Source organism: Pyxicephalus adspersus, chromosome 12 (assembly GCF_032062135.1).
Source record: "Pyxicephalus adspersus chromosome 12, UCB_Pads_2.0, whole genome shotgun sequence".
In the NCBI taxonomy this organism is placed as follows: domain Eukaryota; kingdom Metazoa; phylum Chordata; class Amphibia; order Anura; family Pyxicephalidae; genus Pyxicephalus; species Pyxicephalus adspersus.
The window spans coordinates 20,022,967-20,040,224 of record NC_092869.1 but is presented as its reverse complement, the minus strand read 5'-3'; the positions used below and the strand labels follow the sequence as shown (position 1 = coordinate 20,040,224).

The following is a 17,258-nucleotide window of genomic DNA, read 5'->3' as shown; positions in this document are numbered from 1 at the left end:
GTCAAAGACCCAAACCTAGTAGGAGAGCTGAATGTAAATACAAATTGCAAACATACAGGTACGTTCATTGTTTTTGCCTGTCCCTTATGCGATATAAAACTTGCCTGCTTGCATTTTTTACTACTGCTTTAACCCAAAAAACAAAACATGTTTTTGTAAAACTAGGTGGAAAGAAACATTTTACAAAGGAGAGTCAGGAGCTAAACAATAACTAAGTTCATTTTTGTACTGTATACTGTGCAAACAGCTGGGTACACAAGAATATGTAGCCCACCACACTAAAACCCCCAGAAATATAGAGCTGTATAGAACAATCTCCAATTATTAATATACAGTATTTATATAGTGCCATCATATTACGCAGCACTGTACATAGTCCATAGTCATGTCACTAACTGTCCCTCAAGGGAGCTCACAATCTATTGTCCCTATCATAGTCATATGTCATTAAGTCTAAGGGAATTAGTCAATTGTTAGGTAGAAGCCAATTAACCTCACTACATGTTTTTGGAATGTGGGAGGAAACTGGAGTACCCGGAGGAAACCCACGCAGACATGGGGAGAACCTGCAAACTCCATGCAGATAATGTCCTGGCTGGGGATCGAACCTGGGACCTAGCGCTGCAAAGGCCGGAGTGCTAACCCCTGAGCCACCATGCTCCAATATACTGATACAATGGCGGCAGAAAACAGGCTTGGTTGAAAAAGGCTTACCTTGGTTGAAAGGTCAGGCCAGGCATTGTGGGTTGATATGCAGGTGTCCCATCTGAACAAATGTTTAAAAATAGGTAAGTGACAAATGTCTGCCAACCAAACTTATTCTGTGTATTATACTGTAATAAGCATAAGTGATTCTGTGGAACATTGAAATGGTTTAGTATTTTCTTTATATTGCTAAAAGCTAAAAACTTTATCATGTCTGTGTAACACAAAAACTTGCCACAGAGACAAAATTACTATTGTACCAATACAACTAAAAACATACCAGAGGAGTCCCAATCAGTTCCATACTTGTGCAACTACGAGTTCTGTAGAGACACTTTGCTGTCTTGACACAAATGTAAACATAGCTACAACCTCATGTTTACACATCTAAAATTATGTCCACAGGGACAATCTCAGTATGCATAATGATAAAACCAGAAATATCTTAGCATAGTAACACAGCATCATATTTCCAAGCAGAAATATCTGCAGTGCCCTAGCATTGGCACACACAATAAAGGATGGACAGAAATGATAGTTCACATGGATAATGAGTATATAACTAGCTTAGGTGGGGATCTTGATTCATATGCCTTACATATGATCTAACCTTATTCTTCTCCACTGCTGTAACATTTTAAACAATATGTTTAGAAAACCTAATCACTAATTTCTTATAAAATTTAACATGTCAATGTAGTATCCATGCAGTTTTCAATATTTGTAAACCTGCAGCTTTCATTAAAAATCACCTGGTAATCCTGACATTAGGGTCTTTGTTAAGACACCCGAAAATAGGATGAAAGCACTTTATTCCTTTATCTTAGTTGTGCATCTGTGTTGTGACCCCTGCACACAGGTTTCCAGTGAGGACTTTAAGTGGCCATTTCAGCACACACTACCACTAGCATGGTTTAGTGTTGTCACCATTTATAAATGCAACTTGGAAAATGTCATGTGGCCATTATGATACTGCAGATCAGCACTGAAAATGAAGCAAAAAAGAAAAGTATTTAATTTAAAATAAATCTGCTTTATGATACACAGTGCTATCAAACTAAGTAACATTTAGTTAAGGTTTAGCTAGTTAAAAACATATTGCATACACGCACACACATATACATATACACACACTCTTGTTGTGCTCTGTCCTTTGCTGGTAGTCAGTGGAGCATTACTAGTAGAGATATTGGCAAGCAAGGTGACTGCACAGACTGTGAAGAAATCAATGAGCAAATAGTGGCCTTGGGAGGGACAGAGTGCTGGTGAGATGGATTTTTTAGAGCCTGAGGTTCGAGGATATATATATTTCTGACAGCAAGTTTGTGGTGATTAAGGAGAGCTTTCTTCCTTGGTTACACTGGTGAGGAACATATCTGTCAGTTGTAATACCAGCAAAAGCTTTTCATAGACTGCTGCCTATGACAGTATCCTCCATAGGCCACTTATATTAAACATTGTTCTATGAGTACTCCAACCACGACTTTCTACTTATTTACCCCTCATCTTCTTACAATCACTGCCCAAAAAAATTCAAAATGATAATATATTTATAACCTTTCAAATAATTTTCTAATTCAAATGCATTAAAATACTAGCAACAATTGTAATTTTCCAAAATCGTTTCAAAATACATTGCATCCTTTCAGAATGGCAAAATCTGGACACTGTACAAAAATTATTTTGTTTTGTGTATGTGCCATTTTACACACAATCTTTTTTTTCATACAGCTTACAACGAACCTAATTGCAGATGTTTCATCAAGATTTTTTTAAACCTATCTATCTATTTAAAATCTATTCATCTGCATGCATTATATGTAGTATATATAGAGTATTTTAAGGAAATATCTACAATTTCTACAAAATTGGGCAACACCATTATATCCACTTTCCTACATTATATCTACCTGATTAAAAGTGCTATATAGCTTAACCTAATGTAAACATAAAAGACACACATTATTGTAGCACAATACGCATTAATACATCCTTAATGAACATGTTGATAGGAAGAGAAAACAAAAGTTGGCTGTGGTATGGTGTGGTGTGTTGCTTCCTTTTTTACTGTTCAGCCACAAGCTGGGTAGGACAAAACCTTTAAGTGTTACCTAATTGCAGTGAACAAAAAACAGGTCTCCTATCTTTCTATATAGGGCTGGGTTGTGCAGCAGAACTGTGTAAATTTCAGGAATTACTGTACCGGATACAAATGCCTTTAAAGGTAAAAACATATGAATTGTATCTGTGAATGAATCTGTTTGCATTAACCTCAACTTTATACAACTTTTATTTTGATCCTGACTTTTGTAGACACTACAATAAATATTCACAAGGATTCAGGATAAGCAACAGCCTTGCAAGAGATGAATTTTTCAGGTAATATTCTTCAGATCTATTAAGTGGATTCCCCAGTACTGATCTTCATGGCTTGTTGATTACTACAGCTTTTGACAAGTCAGTTATTCTCAGTCTCCTGGCTACACCCTGCCGGTGTTAAGAGACCAATTTTTAAGACCAGTGATGTGTTTAAAAGTGCTGAAACCTTGATAATTAACTTTATGCTGCTAATCAGACACTCCAACCTATTACATTTACACTAATGATTGATGGTGCTGTGTGGTGCTATAGCAATGCAGAACGTAAGAACCTGACAGCATGGGTGCAATGCAATTCTGTGAGAGTGTTCAGTATAACTAGAGGAATGTTTGTTTTGTCTGTAATAACAAATATGATTTCAATATTTAAACTGCACGAAAAATGACAGCTGTAGTCTAGTAAGCTTTGACAATGCAGTCATTTTCTTTCTTCTAATAAAATGTTATACCATTGAACACAATGCTTAAGTACAATAAATGTGCTTTGTGTATGCCTTCTTTTCTTTATATATTATGCTCAGGGTACAAAAAAAATGATAAAACCTCAGTAAAATAAATAATAAAATTGCATCTAACAGATGGAGATCAAGGCAATTTTTGAAATGTTTACCACGTTAACCAAAATGCTAAAGATAAATAGCTCCAAATTAAACTAGGATGAACGTGTCAGAGAAGTCCCCCCACCCCACCATATCTGCTGTCTTTGGAAAACCTATAACTCTTTGTAGTACCAGTATTTGGTTGCACAGGTTTGTGGAACTAAACTTGTAACCATTTTTTTTATTGCAGAAGGGATAATCAATGTCCTTTTTGCAATACATCATATCATTTTCCAGGTTTTTCCAGGTATATCTGTATGAACTCCCAGTTAGAGTGTGTTTGGTTTCTGAGTGTTGACCATACTGGAATATGCAAAAATTAGAAAACCAGAAACCAGGGTCAAACAAGCCACAACTTTACTTAACATACCTCGGTCACATTCTCTTATATTGTGAGGAAGACCTATACTTCATCCACAGATATCTTCTGTACAGACACTTGTGCTTATTGGCTTTTAGCAGCACAATCTCCTGGCAAAGTCTGGATCTGTAACTGCATCTGGAGGTTAACTTCCATCTGATCTTTTATTGCAGCCATTGATCAATGTCCTGTTGTGCAGAATAACCAGGTCACAGGCTAGCATTAATTGTGTTGGCAACCTGCAGGTGGCCATTTTAGTAGTCCTTGCATAAGGATAGACAGTCTTAAAGGACATTTTCACTTTAAGATAATTAGCATTACATCTAGGAAAAAAACTATATGTATTCGATCAGCTACCTAATCACATTTCTATGTGTCTGAAAAAATAACAAAGCATGATCTATATTATTATGGGGTAGACTACAAAAGTAACAGTATTAAATGTAAAACCAAAACATCAACAAAATGAAAAAAGAAACAATTATTTTTTATATATTTGTTTACTGTGAATGTGTATGCTGAGTATTACATTCTTTAAGGTTCCTTTCTTCCTTGCAGCAATGATTGCAATACTTAAAAAAAACCTTTTTAAACAAATCGAATGAGCAAAATTTGCGTATAATATATCCATACTACAAAGCAATCCTTTTGAAAATAAAAAACAAAACAAAACAAACCTTGATTGTTGATGGCTCCTCTGAGTACATGTGCACAAATTTTACACGTCTGAGAACTTTGAGTTGGACTTCCATGATACAATTGGAACATTTCATGCTGCCTGAACTGTGGTGTCAGTCACTATGAGGCCTATTTATATTAGGCAGAACAGGTTCACCATAAAAATGGCATTATTTATAAACAACACAATTTCACATATTTATAAAGTGGCGATCATTTTGATTGTTATTTTATAGGTCGCCAGATAGCAATTTTTGTGACAATTTGTTTGGCACAACATTTGGCAAAACATCTTGATCAACACTTTTGCATCTGCAATTAACTTCAATGGGAAGATTAATAGCAGAGCTAGTTCTAAGGCGGCCATTGGTCAACAATCAGGCTTGCCTATTGGACAGGTAGATTATCTAACCCACTGGAAAATATATACTGTTTATGGAAAAGAGTGTTCAAACTGTGCATTACTGTCAGTATCAGATGAGTATAACAGCAAGTCTACCAATTCATTTAAATATCTTTGTAAAAGGTTGGGCAGATGTCTCCCTTTAAAATGTTCTTGGAGAAATACCTGCTACTCTATGGTGAGCTTGTCAGTTGCTGGCTTTGCATATCAGCTGCTGTTCTATTTTAGCTTCAGTAAAAGTGTAAATTGTTTTCATTACCTGATTTCAATTGCTCTTTATTTTAAAATCAATCGCCTGCGCTTATGTGTACTTAGCTGAATGTGCACCAATAACCCTACCTAAAGGTGCAGCTTGTTTACCCTTAAGAGAATAAAGCTTCTGTGTAATATTAACAGGAAATTATGTTTCTTGCTGATCAGTTCTATAAATAACTCTGTAAGAATAATCCCCTCCTTCACCAGGCATCTTCTGTTCTAATTGGTTGGTTTTACAAGCTTTGTGTCTTCCAAGTCATGATCTCTTGCTTGAAGCCTGGATCGAGAAAATGAAAAAATATGAGCTGAACAGTGTGTGGCTTGTTCCTGTTTACTTCAACATCCTTACAAGTCCTTATACATGTGCACACCCTGTGGGGTAAGGAAGAATTCATATAGACTATTGTGCAAACAAAGTTTAGTGTATGTACATATGAAATAATGAAAATCTCTTCGTCTGTTGGATATACCATTGAAAACACCCTGGGATAGAAGCGTGTTATGGGCAGGATTGATTGGGAAAATAAAAGGAAAAAGCCTAAATGAGTTGAGCAATACAGAAACCAGTCCTAGGAACTGGTAAACAAGTGTTGCTCAAGTTTGTCATAGTTCGGTCATTCCCATTGACGGGTGGACATCGCAACCACTTCCGCTGAACGCTTTAGATCTTAACAATGTCCTTACAACCCAATATTCATAGTAGTAACAAGTCACATGAGCAACATTGCTGGTGAGCTGCAAGTAAAAATATTTTTACTGGGTTTAGATACACTTGCACACAAAAGCATAAATGGTTCTTCAGCTGTCATTGCCTATTCACAGTTAGAGTAGCCAACAAATTTATTTAGGAGACTTGGGAGCCAGGTATATGTAGCTAGTGGTCATTGATACTGGGCCTTGGTCAATCAGTCTGTCACATGATTCAGCTAATCTATATGCCCAAACAGATCTATTCACATGTATGTTAAGAGCATAAAACCTGCACAAGCAAATCAATAATCATGTTTCATCTGAAATATGTCTGGGACAGTCTAAAATGTAGCAGTCATATTTTATTAGTCATACATCTGTGCAACAAGTCAAGGAACAATCATAGGGACCATTTATTCAAAAACGGATATTCTATGTTAGTTGAAAAAGTCAATTAATTAACATCAAGAGGAGTGTCTGTTTGTATTCAATAATTAATTGAATGGGAAAACCATGTGTTGCTTGTATTTAAATTGATTATAAATCATGTATTCATGGTGGGGCATTACACAAAGAACAGAGAGAGCATAATACTTCTGTTAAATCAGTTTGGAGTTAAATATAAAAAAAAGTTAAAAGTGTGCCCTGATTCCCATAAAGTGTACAATTTTCTAACTTTAGCATTTAATTTACCTATAGGGTATACATAAATACAAAACCCAAAATATCATTATAGTGTAATTTCAAATGTTTTTTTTAAATAAGAATTAGTCCAGCCTGACTCTTTGTGACCATTTTAGGATGACAAGCATATCTGTCAGTCATTGCTTCTTTGAGTTGTTTAATGGGCATATTCATTCAGAAAATATATCAACTTTAAACCTTTATTACCGTCAGACTTCCACAGCCTGTTATATCGTCAAAAAAGAACATAGGATTAAAGCAGAACTAAACTCATGCTAACTATCCCTGTTTCATCACAGAGTACTACCTATCTTTCTTCTTTTCTTCTTCCTCCTTATAATGCCAACTTGATTGCCCGTGCTTGGATAATGTAACTTCCACACAGGTGCACGGAGTTCATTCACTCTCGGCATGCGCAAGGGAAGCCAGATTTTCCTAGCAAGGCAGGTGGGAATAGTCAAACAGTCAAAGGACACCGCCTGTCCCTTTCTGCATAAACCACCTACCTGAATAGTTAGGCCTGGAGCGTGCAGGAAAAGGAGCATAGGGGAAGGCCGACATGACTGGGCAGACAGGGAGCAGACAGCATAGGGTTAAAAATTTTAGTTGGGCGTGAACAAGGTAGAGTTTAAGGAAGAGGAGGTATAGGAGGGGTCAAAAAGTTAGTAAGTCAGGAAGAGGAAATGGGGGGGTCATTTTCGGAAAAATAATAATAAAAACAAGTATATTTACAAAAAAAAGTACCTTACTAGGTTACACAGTACAGATTTCACAGATGTAGATTTGTATGGTTAAGCACAGGTTTAGTGTAAGGTAAAGGTAATAATAACTTGATAACACGGTATGGCTTTCCTTTAAGATCTAGCAGACATCTATTACATTTGCTTTCCCACTGACACCTTCAGTTGGATCTGGAGTTCATGAACAATGAAGTCTATCACACCTCCGCACCGCCACTTTCCTATCCTCTTCACTCTCAGCACTAGTAGGTTGGATACAGTTTGATAGAGCTGTTTCTTCATAGAACTTGTTCTAATGAGAGTGTATCCCAGGCTGCATAAATCTTCTGATTTCAGGGCTTTGATGAAGTGGCCTCGTCTCCAAATGCTGAAAACAGCGAGGTGAATATCTGTCTTCTGAGAGAAAGAGGTTTCCTAACAGAAAAAGCTACTTTAATCCTGCAGGGCTGTAATTTAGCACAACAACAATGCAGCTACTGGGCCAATTACCTAAAGCCATCCAGTAAAATGTAAAAAAACTATTTTGCACATATTTACTTGTATTTATTCTGTATTCTTATTCAATAGAACAGCACAAGGAGCAAAACCCAAAGGGTTTTATGTATATGAACATGTAGAATGTGTACTAAAAAGAACATTTCTTGGTGTTCATAGCAACCAATCAGTTCCCAACTGTTTTGCAGCATGAAGCTAAAAAATAAAAAATCAAACAAGGATTTTGATTGCTGTCTATAAACTGCAGGAGATTTATATGTTAGGACATTTGTTATATATATATCGTAGAAATCACCAGCACATCATATGCTCAGTCATGAACAATTTATCAACAGTTGTAGCAACATTTCAGAGGTCTAACCAGATCTTCCTTCAGGCAAACTGAAAAAATGTGAACACACCAAGCCTCCGTTTAATAGTCCCAGGAATTAAACAAAGGAATCCCTACTCCAAACACAAGCCATCTCAAGTGCATGTAAATAAATACTAAAAATAGTCCAGAAGTGCATTCCAATGTGAACCATGGATCACCCAAAAACAACTTTAAAATGAATGGATTCTACGGATCCCCAAAAAGACTTAAAATAACAGTATGTTGTGAGCTGGCAGAAAAGTAGGTGAAAAAGTGAGCTCTGACTCACTGGGTCTGATTTACTAAAGTTCTCCAAGACTGCAAAAAGATACTTTCATGGGTGAAGCTGGGTGATTTAAAAAAAAAAAAAATACATGATGGCCCCGGGCTGCCAAGAATGCCATAAAGGACTTGCCTAGTTGCTGTTACTGTTAAGTTTTTTAATTTTTACATTTAGTTCCACTTTAGCAGTCTATACAATACAGTTTACCTTAATATTTTTACATTATTTTAGGAACATAAAATACTTTTTTTTATAAAGTTTTAAAAAAGTTCACTTTTAAATATCAGATGATACCAAATGTAAAACTTTTTTTTTTTTTTACAAATACAACTTTTAATATTTTTAAACATTTTATTGTCTTTTGTAGTCAGCAAGTACTCAAAGAAAGGAATTTACTGACAGTGGAGCCATATTAGTTTGATTACTATCAGCTTTATGTGATCACTAACACATGGTGATCACTTGTTCCGGAACCATACTGATAGCGCCCGGTTTCTACTAAGGGTCAGAAACCAATCTGTGACAGTGGGAGGCTTACAGCTATGCTTTCGTGTCTATAGATGTGAAAGAAAACATAGAATAATGTCCTGCCACCATGAGATCTACGGACTGAGGTACGCATCTAGTTAAGGATGAAAGCGTAAGAAAGGCAAACGGCTAAATCCTTGTCAACTATCTTAACCATCTAAAACATTTGCTTAATGATAACTAGAGAAAAAAATGGAGCACAGATGATATAGATATCCATAGCAGTTGATTAGGAAGTTTTGTTTCTTTTTCATAAAATTGAAAACCTAAACCTGACTGTGAGCAACAACTCCAATTTTGTGCTTAGCGACCTTTCTCCAGTCAGTTCTTTAACACTGAACCAAGCTAACCAGCCACTGGATAAAATCCAAGCCACTCACTTTTTTCTACTGCAGTCAAAGCAATACAAGCAGAACAAAGCTGTGAATGACCACTGACCGAATAAGGGTACTTTGCTCTCTCTTTCAAAGAGGAAATTCTTTTTGATTCCCAGTAGTGTGCAGTGCACTATGATTAACATTGACTAAGATATATCAACTATCAGGGCCAAATTTTTTTTCCTCCCCTAGGCCAGGAGCTTGTGACCCCCACCCCTTCCCAATCATTTCCCACCAGTATAAATAATACAAACCATAAAAGATACAAAACTAAAGCTATCATACAATGCTTTATGTCAGTTAGAGGAAACTGCTAACCTTTTTTGAAGCCCATTGACACTGTAATAGATACTTACAGTGAAATACAATTCATGTGACATGTTCATGGGACATGTTCTTACTACTATATCTTCGGTTTTCTACATTTTCTTGTTCCTGAGAAATTGGGGTTCAAAGATGTGTAGGCCAGCTATTGGGGTTCAAGGAAGTTAAGCAAACAGTTATGTGTAATAGGGCAGCACATTTTGATGAATACAGTTGTTTTTGTTGTAATGATGCTATTATGATGACATTTTAAGGGAAGTTAGCCAGAAGTGTTCCCCACTTGCACCAATAATTTTGTTAATCTATACCTCCTCCTTTTAAATAAACGGAGTTCAAATATTGGAAGTGGACAGTTATGTGTGACAGGGCAGGAAGTTTTGATGGGTAAAGATTTTTATAAATGCTATAGTGAAGAAATATTATCCACAAGTGTCTCCCACTTGCACCTAGAATTTCAGTTCTCTGCACCTGCCCATTCCAGAGAAAATGGGGTTCAAGGAACTGCAGCATATTTTGATAGGTATAGTTTTTTATATTGTAATAACACCTTAGTGATGACGTTTTAAGGGATGTTACCCACAAGTGTGAATTTCTACACCTCTCTGTTCTAGAACATTTGGGGATCAAAGAAAGGAAGCAGACAGGGTAGCATATTATTACAGTTATAGTTTTGTGAGCTGGTAGGTATATCCCAGTGATTCTTGCTATGTAATGGCCCCAAGGGTCCACATTTTGAATGTTCTAGCCTAGGTGTTATAAAACCTTGTAAGTCCAGAGTTTGAGAGCATTAATGTGTGTTTGGTTAAGGCAGTCCTTCCCTTGAACTGTCTCACTACCATCCTGTAAACGGAAGAATTTTAAGACTGAAGATTAAAAAATATTGGTGATTAACTTTTCACCAAGTTCACCCATTCAATTTTCCATTAATTAAAAGGTGGTGACTTAATTAAAATGTGTCCAGTGCAGGTTAAACATTAGAAAGCTGAAGATGAAGGTCATGATGGAGTGGGGAAAACGTTACACCATCTACAGTAAATGCATCCTGAGTGTGAATTGAAGCATTTACATATTTGTATTTATCAGTCAAACTATTGAAGAATTTTTGGAGAAGTCCTTAAAATAACAAGATTACATTGGCACCTTAAATATTGTGTATGTTAGTGTTTTTAATGTTTTTTGTGTTCTGAAATCTGTCTGAATAAGAAAAAAAAACATGCACCATTATTTTGTGGCCAAATCTTGTTAGGGAAAAACTAGTTTTTGTGCTACAGAATATTTTATTGAGTGCATTTCATCATGCATTTTATATTTTGTCCACCATCATATTTTTGCCATGTTTGTGTGTGGGTTTATTGGTATCAAGAGATGTTTTGAAAGTGCCAGATTCTCAATCGCTGTCCATGGTGCTGATTTTGGAATTCAGATTTGGATTTAAAACTGCTCTAATATTATGTAGCCCCTCTTGTTAGCTAAACCATCTCTGCCAGGCTGCAACACACACCACCTGGTTTAAAAGTCAATGATGTCATGATTGTCATATAACAAAAGGCATGATTAATCAGACCAGGCCATCTTCTTCATTTGTTCCATGTTCCAGTAATGATGCTTATGTGTCCACTGTAAATTCTTTTGTTGGAGGACAGGTTCAGCATGGGGACTGGTTTGTGACTACACAGTCCTATACACAACAAGGTGTTATACTATGTGTTCTCATACCTTTGTATCAGAACACATAGTATCCCTTGCCTCTGATACCTACAAGCACATCAATCTGCTGAAACTCCGCACAAATATGATACTTTGTTACTTTTTGTGGAAAAAAAAAAATTCACATATACATTTACATCATATTGAAATCCCTGCTTGAAAGTTTTCCTAACCATCTACAACGCAGATCCCCTGAGAAAGCCGACAGGTGAAACACTTTGGGATACAAGACCTTACCATTGTCCATATGTTTTTTTATATCCAGGGATTTCTCTGTCTACCTTTAAGGTCTCACATCCCATCTAAACTTACCTGTTATTGACCTACCAACTTTGTTTATTTTGCATGTTATACAATTTAATGTCTTTTATATGATGTTCAATATAATTAACTTAATAAATATACTTTTGTTTGCCAAAATCCATGGCTTTAATTTTCTCTTTATTTCGACTTGATTATATTGGACGTATTTGCCTGCACTGCCTTTCCCCAAGAACACATCAAGTTAATGGGCATGTACCTAGTCTCAAGCAGTTATCATTGATGTTTCCCATTAGAAAAGGTCTTCTCTACGCCCTCAGAGCCCCCAGGGATACATATGTCACACATACTAGGAGGCTTCTGGCTGCTCTTTCTGCCTGCACAGTGCAGGACTGGGTGACGTAAGCAGAAGGGAAGATGGTGGTACTCAGCGTTTCCTCTGTGCCAGTAGAAAGTGGATTTCAGGTCTGCACTGGGATGGTTACAGCAGTGAAAAATAGGAGTATGAAATGAAAAGATGGGCTCAGGTGAGTAGGGTTAGGTGTCTTAGAGTAGGAATCCCTTAGGTAAGTGTACAGGCAGTAGCCATCAATCTCATCATCCTTATGTCAAACTGTTTTTTTATATTTTTTTTCACTACTAACATTTCTCTTCTTTTTCTCTCTCTTTCTCCCTCTGTCATATCTGTTTATCTACATAAAAAATGGATTTGCCTGGAGTTCCATCTGCATTCTGAAAAGCTGTAAGAATCCACTCTAGGTATAAAAGTCAAAAACAGTTTATTTTCTGTGCTTTTTTGTATTTTACGCTTTGGAGTTACTTTAAAACAATCTGACTGTAAAACAAGGGAAATAAGTCTGGCCAGGCTGAATGTCAATGTCAGCTCCTGTTGACCTCACACAAGAACATTTGTCTCCCTGTGCACTGAGAAACAATGTTGATGTAAAGTTCAATGAAGCAAGAACACTGCACCTGAAATATTTAGTATACAGTACTAAAGAAAGCTGTTCACTCTGACTAGCAATTAAGGTATTATTATAGTATAAGAACTTAAGCAAAAGCAAGGCTACTAAAAGGCACCTGGGCAGGTGATTCCTGTTACCTACGGGCAGAAGCATGTATTACTGAGAATACAAGTGAGTATATCATACAAGCAGCTCAGGAGGCTTTATTAGTAAGGCAGAAAAAATTTTTGAGCCAGGCACAGGTTTCAGTACCAATAACTCATAGCAAACACCAAATACCTATTCGCATCTGTCTGCCTTGGTGCATTGCATAAAAATGTGCTCATTATTTTATTGAAATTGTTTGTTGCAATAGGGCATCCCAAACAAGTGCACTGTCCAGCAACATACTGGAATAGACAACAAATCAATCATGCTCTACTTTTTTTTTAGATACACTACACTGTAACACAAGGTAGTGAAGTTGTGTTGTACTTCCTTGCTTAATGTGGTGCAAGTGACAATGACTGTCACTGCAATGTGATAACACATAAAAAAAGCATTGCATGCAGTGTAGGATAGAGCCCCAAAGAATCAGTTTAATAAAGTTAGTTAATCTATAGTTGATCTCTAGTTTCCATATACAACCGTATTTGGATTGTGTGTATATATATATATATATATATATATGTATTATGATATGGCAAAAGGGTTCATCTTGAAGAGAAGATATATTTCTCCTCGTTTCCTCTCCTATGGGAGAGATTAACCAGCAACAGCTCTGCTGGGATTCCAGACCTGGGTTTTGCATGTCACTCAGTAGAGTTCTGATCCAGGCCACGTTTTGCAGAAAACAACAGTGGCTGATGATGTGGAGGCCTAACTTGCTACTTTTGAGAGGATTGCGGTGCGTGAAAGTTGGCCTAAAGAACAATGAGCTGGAATAATTGCACCATTTTTGACTGGCGAACCCCAAAAAGGCTATTTTGATTTGGAATCTGAGGCTGCCCTGGACTATGAAAAACTTGAAGCGGAGATCCTTGCATGTTTGGGAGTAACGCTAGCGGTCCAAGCTCAGTGAGTGCACCACTGGGGGTACAAGCCCAGAAAACCGCCTCGTTCACAAACATATGATCTTATACATCTTAACAGGAAATGGCTACAACCAGAGTGCTTATCGGCTCCAGGGATTATCGAGCTGGTCGTTATGGAACGTTATTCACCAGCACTGCCTGCCACTCTGAGGAGATGGGTAACCCATGGGGACCCCAAATGGGTGGACCAGCTTGTGGAAATGGTGGAGTGGTATAGTGCGGCTGAGGAGTGGTTACCTATTTTAACTCCCATTGAGAGAGAACCCCTGGTAAGACTGTTCGAGGGGATATGGATCCTGGGAAAAATATTAAGACTTTCAGAGTTTCAGATTGTGAAGAGACTGTAGGCGTAAATCTAGGGAGGGGCCAAAGAGGGCAGTAAGGTCCAAGTGGCCTTTGAGAGGATGGAGTTGAGAAAATTTAAAATGTTTTTGTTGCCAAGGGTTAGGACATTTTGCTGCTAATTGTCCAATAACCCATGAGCCAATGCAATATGATTTTCTGAAAAAACATATGTCTTTGCTCAGGTGGTGTGTACTCCAGCTAGCCAAAGAAGTCTTGAAAAACCTGTCACTGGGTTGTAACTCTGATAAAAGCTGAGTTTGTGTGTCCCTCCAAATACCAACCCAACACTATAGGGGTCATTTGTGTATATAGGGATACCCGTGACTACCAGACTGCTGTGGTCCAATTTGATACCCCTTGGGGCACGGCCACACAAATGGTAGATGTTGTTCCCACATTGTTTCATGACGCCATCGTGGGGAGGGATTTTCCATACTTTTGGAAGTTGTGGGAAAACAGGAGTCAGGAATATCTGTACCCTGAAGGTCAGCTTGTGGGAATCAGCCCTGTCCCAATTGATCCAGAAGGAGAAACTGTAGGTGTGACCAATGAAGGCGATTTATCCTTCCATTTCTCTGTAATGGCTGGAGGCCAAGAGGATGCTGAGGTCATAGACAGTGTTCACAATGCATTGCCTAGTTCTGATGCTGCAGATGCACATGATTGTATGCCTGATTTGGAAGTAAAAAGAGATTTTCTTTCCGAGCAACTGAGAGATCCCACGCTCAATAAAACCTGGGAAAATGTAAAAGTATTTGATGGCAAACCTGTTGATGAAGATATGAGAGATATGTCCTTCCCTTAATCTACACTGGAATGAATTGCTGTATCCAGTTGTGAAACAAGGTGATCATGTAACTAATTGTTCCTAAGCCTTATAGAAGGACAGTATTGGATCTTGCCCATGGGCATATAATGGGTGGACACTTGGGGATGGAGAAAACGAGAGAATGGATAACCAGTAGGTTCTTTTGGCCTGGGTTACACAAAGATATCCGAGATTACTGTGAGTCATGTCCTGAGTGTCAGTATTCGGCTCCGATGCCCCATTTTCGTAGCCCCCTGGTAGCTTAGCCAATCATTGAAGTACCCTTTGAAAGAATTGGCATGGACCTGGTGGGTCCGCTGGTAAAATCGGCTCTGGGTCATCAGCATATACCAGTCATAATGGACTATGCCACCAGATATCCGGAGGCCATTCCCTTAAGGAACATCCCTGCCAAAACCATCCCCAAAGAATTGGTGTAGGTAATTAGCCGTGTTGGTATCTCAAAGGAGCTGCTAACAGATCAGGGTATACCGTTCATGTCCCATGTAATGAAGGAGGTCTGTAAATTGTTAAAGTTTCGCAGTTCTACACTTCTGTCTACCACTCACAAACTGATGGGCTAGTGGAAAGATTTAATAAGACCCTAAAGAGTATGTTAAAACAGGTGGTGGACAAAGATTGGAAAAATTGGGATTTCTTGTTACTTCACCTGATGTTTGCTATGCCCAGTCATCTACGGGCTTTTTACCTTTTGAGTTGCTGTATGGCAGACACCCCTGCAGCCTATTAGATATAGGGAAAGAAACTGTGGTCAGACCATGCCCTATAGAAGCGTTATAGAGCACATCTCTTTAATGCAAGACTCGCTGCTGTTATGCCCCTTGTTAACATATGGCGCAAGCCCAGAAGGCAGAGAAGCTGGGTATGATAAAGATGCCAAGGTTCGCAACCTTAACCCAGGAGACAGGGTACTAGTTTTAGAACCCACTGTCGAAAGCACCTTTCTTGCTAAATGGCAGGGGTCTTTTGAAGTTATGGAAAAAATAGGGGAGGTGAATTATAAAATCCATCAGCCAGGGAAAAGGAAACCAGAACAAATCAATCACATTAACCTCATCAAACCTTGGAAGGACAGGGAAATGTTGGTAGCCATGTCAGTCCCAAAAAGCATTTCAGGTCCCTTAGTACCCGAGATAAAACTCACAGAAACCTTATCATTGTCGCAAAAAAATGATTTTCTTGTAAAAAACAGGGATGTTCCAGAAATACCTAGGTGAACCACAGTCATCAAGCATGACATTATTACCGAACCCAGGGTTCGGGTGAATCAAAAGCTTTATCCTATCCCAGAAGCAAGACATAAAGCAGTGGCTGAGGAGGTTAGAAACATGCTACAATTGGGAAAAATAGAGGAATCCCATAGTGACTGGTCAAGCTCAATTGTGGTAATCCCAAAGCCAGATGGAAGAATCAGATTTTGTGACTTTAGGAAATTTAACAGTGTGTCTAAATTTGATGCTTACCCTATGGCACGGGTGGACGAGCTTATTGACAGATTGGGAACAGCTTCATACCTGACAAAGGCCATTACCAAATACCCCTGACTGACACCGTCAAAGAAAAGACAGCCTTTTCTACCCCAGGGGGGTCATTGCAGTACAAAAGGATGCCGTTTGGCTTGCATGGTGCTCCTGCCTCCTTCCAAAGAATGATGGACACGACTTTGAGACCTCATCGCCAGTACGCGGCTGCGTATTTGGATGATATAATCATTCACAGCCCTGACTGGGAAACCCACCTGCCTCGGGTACAGGCTGTCTTGGACGCACTCAGAAAAGAGCGAGTGATGGCCAACCCTAAGAAGTGTTGTATAGGCATAGAGGAAGCCAAGTATCTGGTGTATGTCATTGTTAGAGGTGTAATTAAGCCCTAAGTTAATAAAATTAAGGCAATTCAAAAATGGCCTCAGGTTATAAATAAAAAACAAGTTGGAGCCTTTTTGGGAATTACCGGCAACTATAGGGGCTTTGTTCCCAATTTTGCTTCAATTGCAGCCCCATTGACAGACCTCACTAAAGGCAGAAGTTCTTTCATGATCAAGTGTAACCCCAAAGCCAAGAAGGCTTTTCAGACTCTGAAGCAGGCTCTTTGTATACAACCAGTATTGGTGACTCCAGACTTCACCAGAGAGTTTGTTGTTCAGACTGATGCCTCCGAGGTGGGACTAGGCGCGTTACTGTCCCAAATCAAAGAGGGGTAACAGCATCCTGATGTGTACTTGAGCAG

The 17,258-nt window shown here is 38.2% G+C and overlaps 1 long non-coding RNA gene across 1 annotated transcript in view; it reads right to left on the bottom strand.

Moving 5' to 3' along the window:
* The window catches only part of LOC140342635 (uncharacterized), a 73,892-nt gene extending 73,128 nt beyond the window's left edge, over window positions 1-764 (bottom strand). Inside the window, exon 1 of the long non-coding RNA XR_011923116.1 lies at window positions 715-764. This is a non-coding gene — a long non-coding RNA (uncharacterized lncRNA). The remainder of the gene's footprint in view (window positions 1-714) is intronic.
* Window positions 765-17,258: the final 16,494 nt, after the last annotated feature.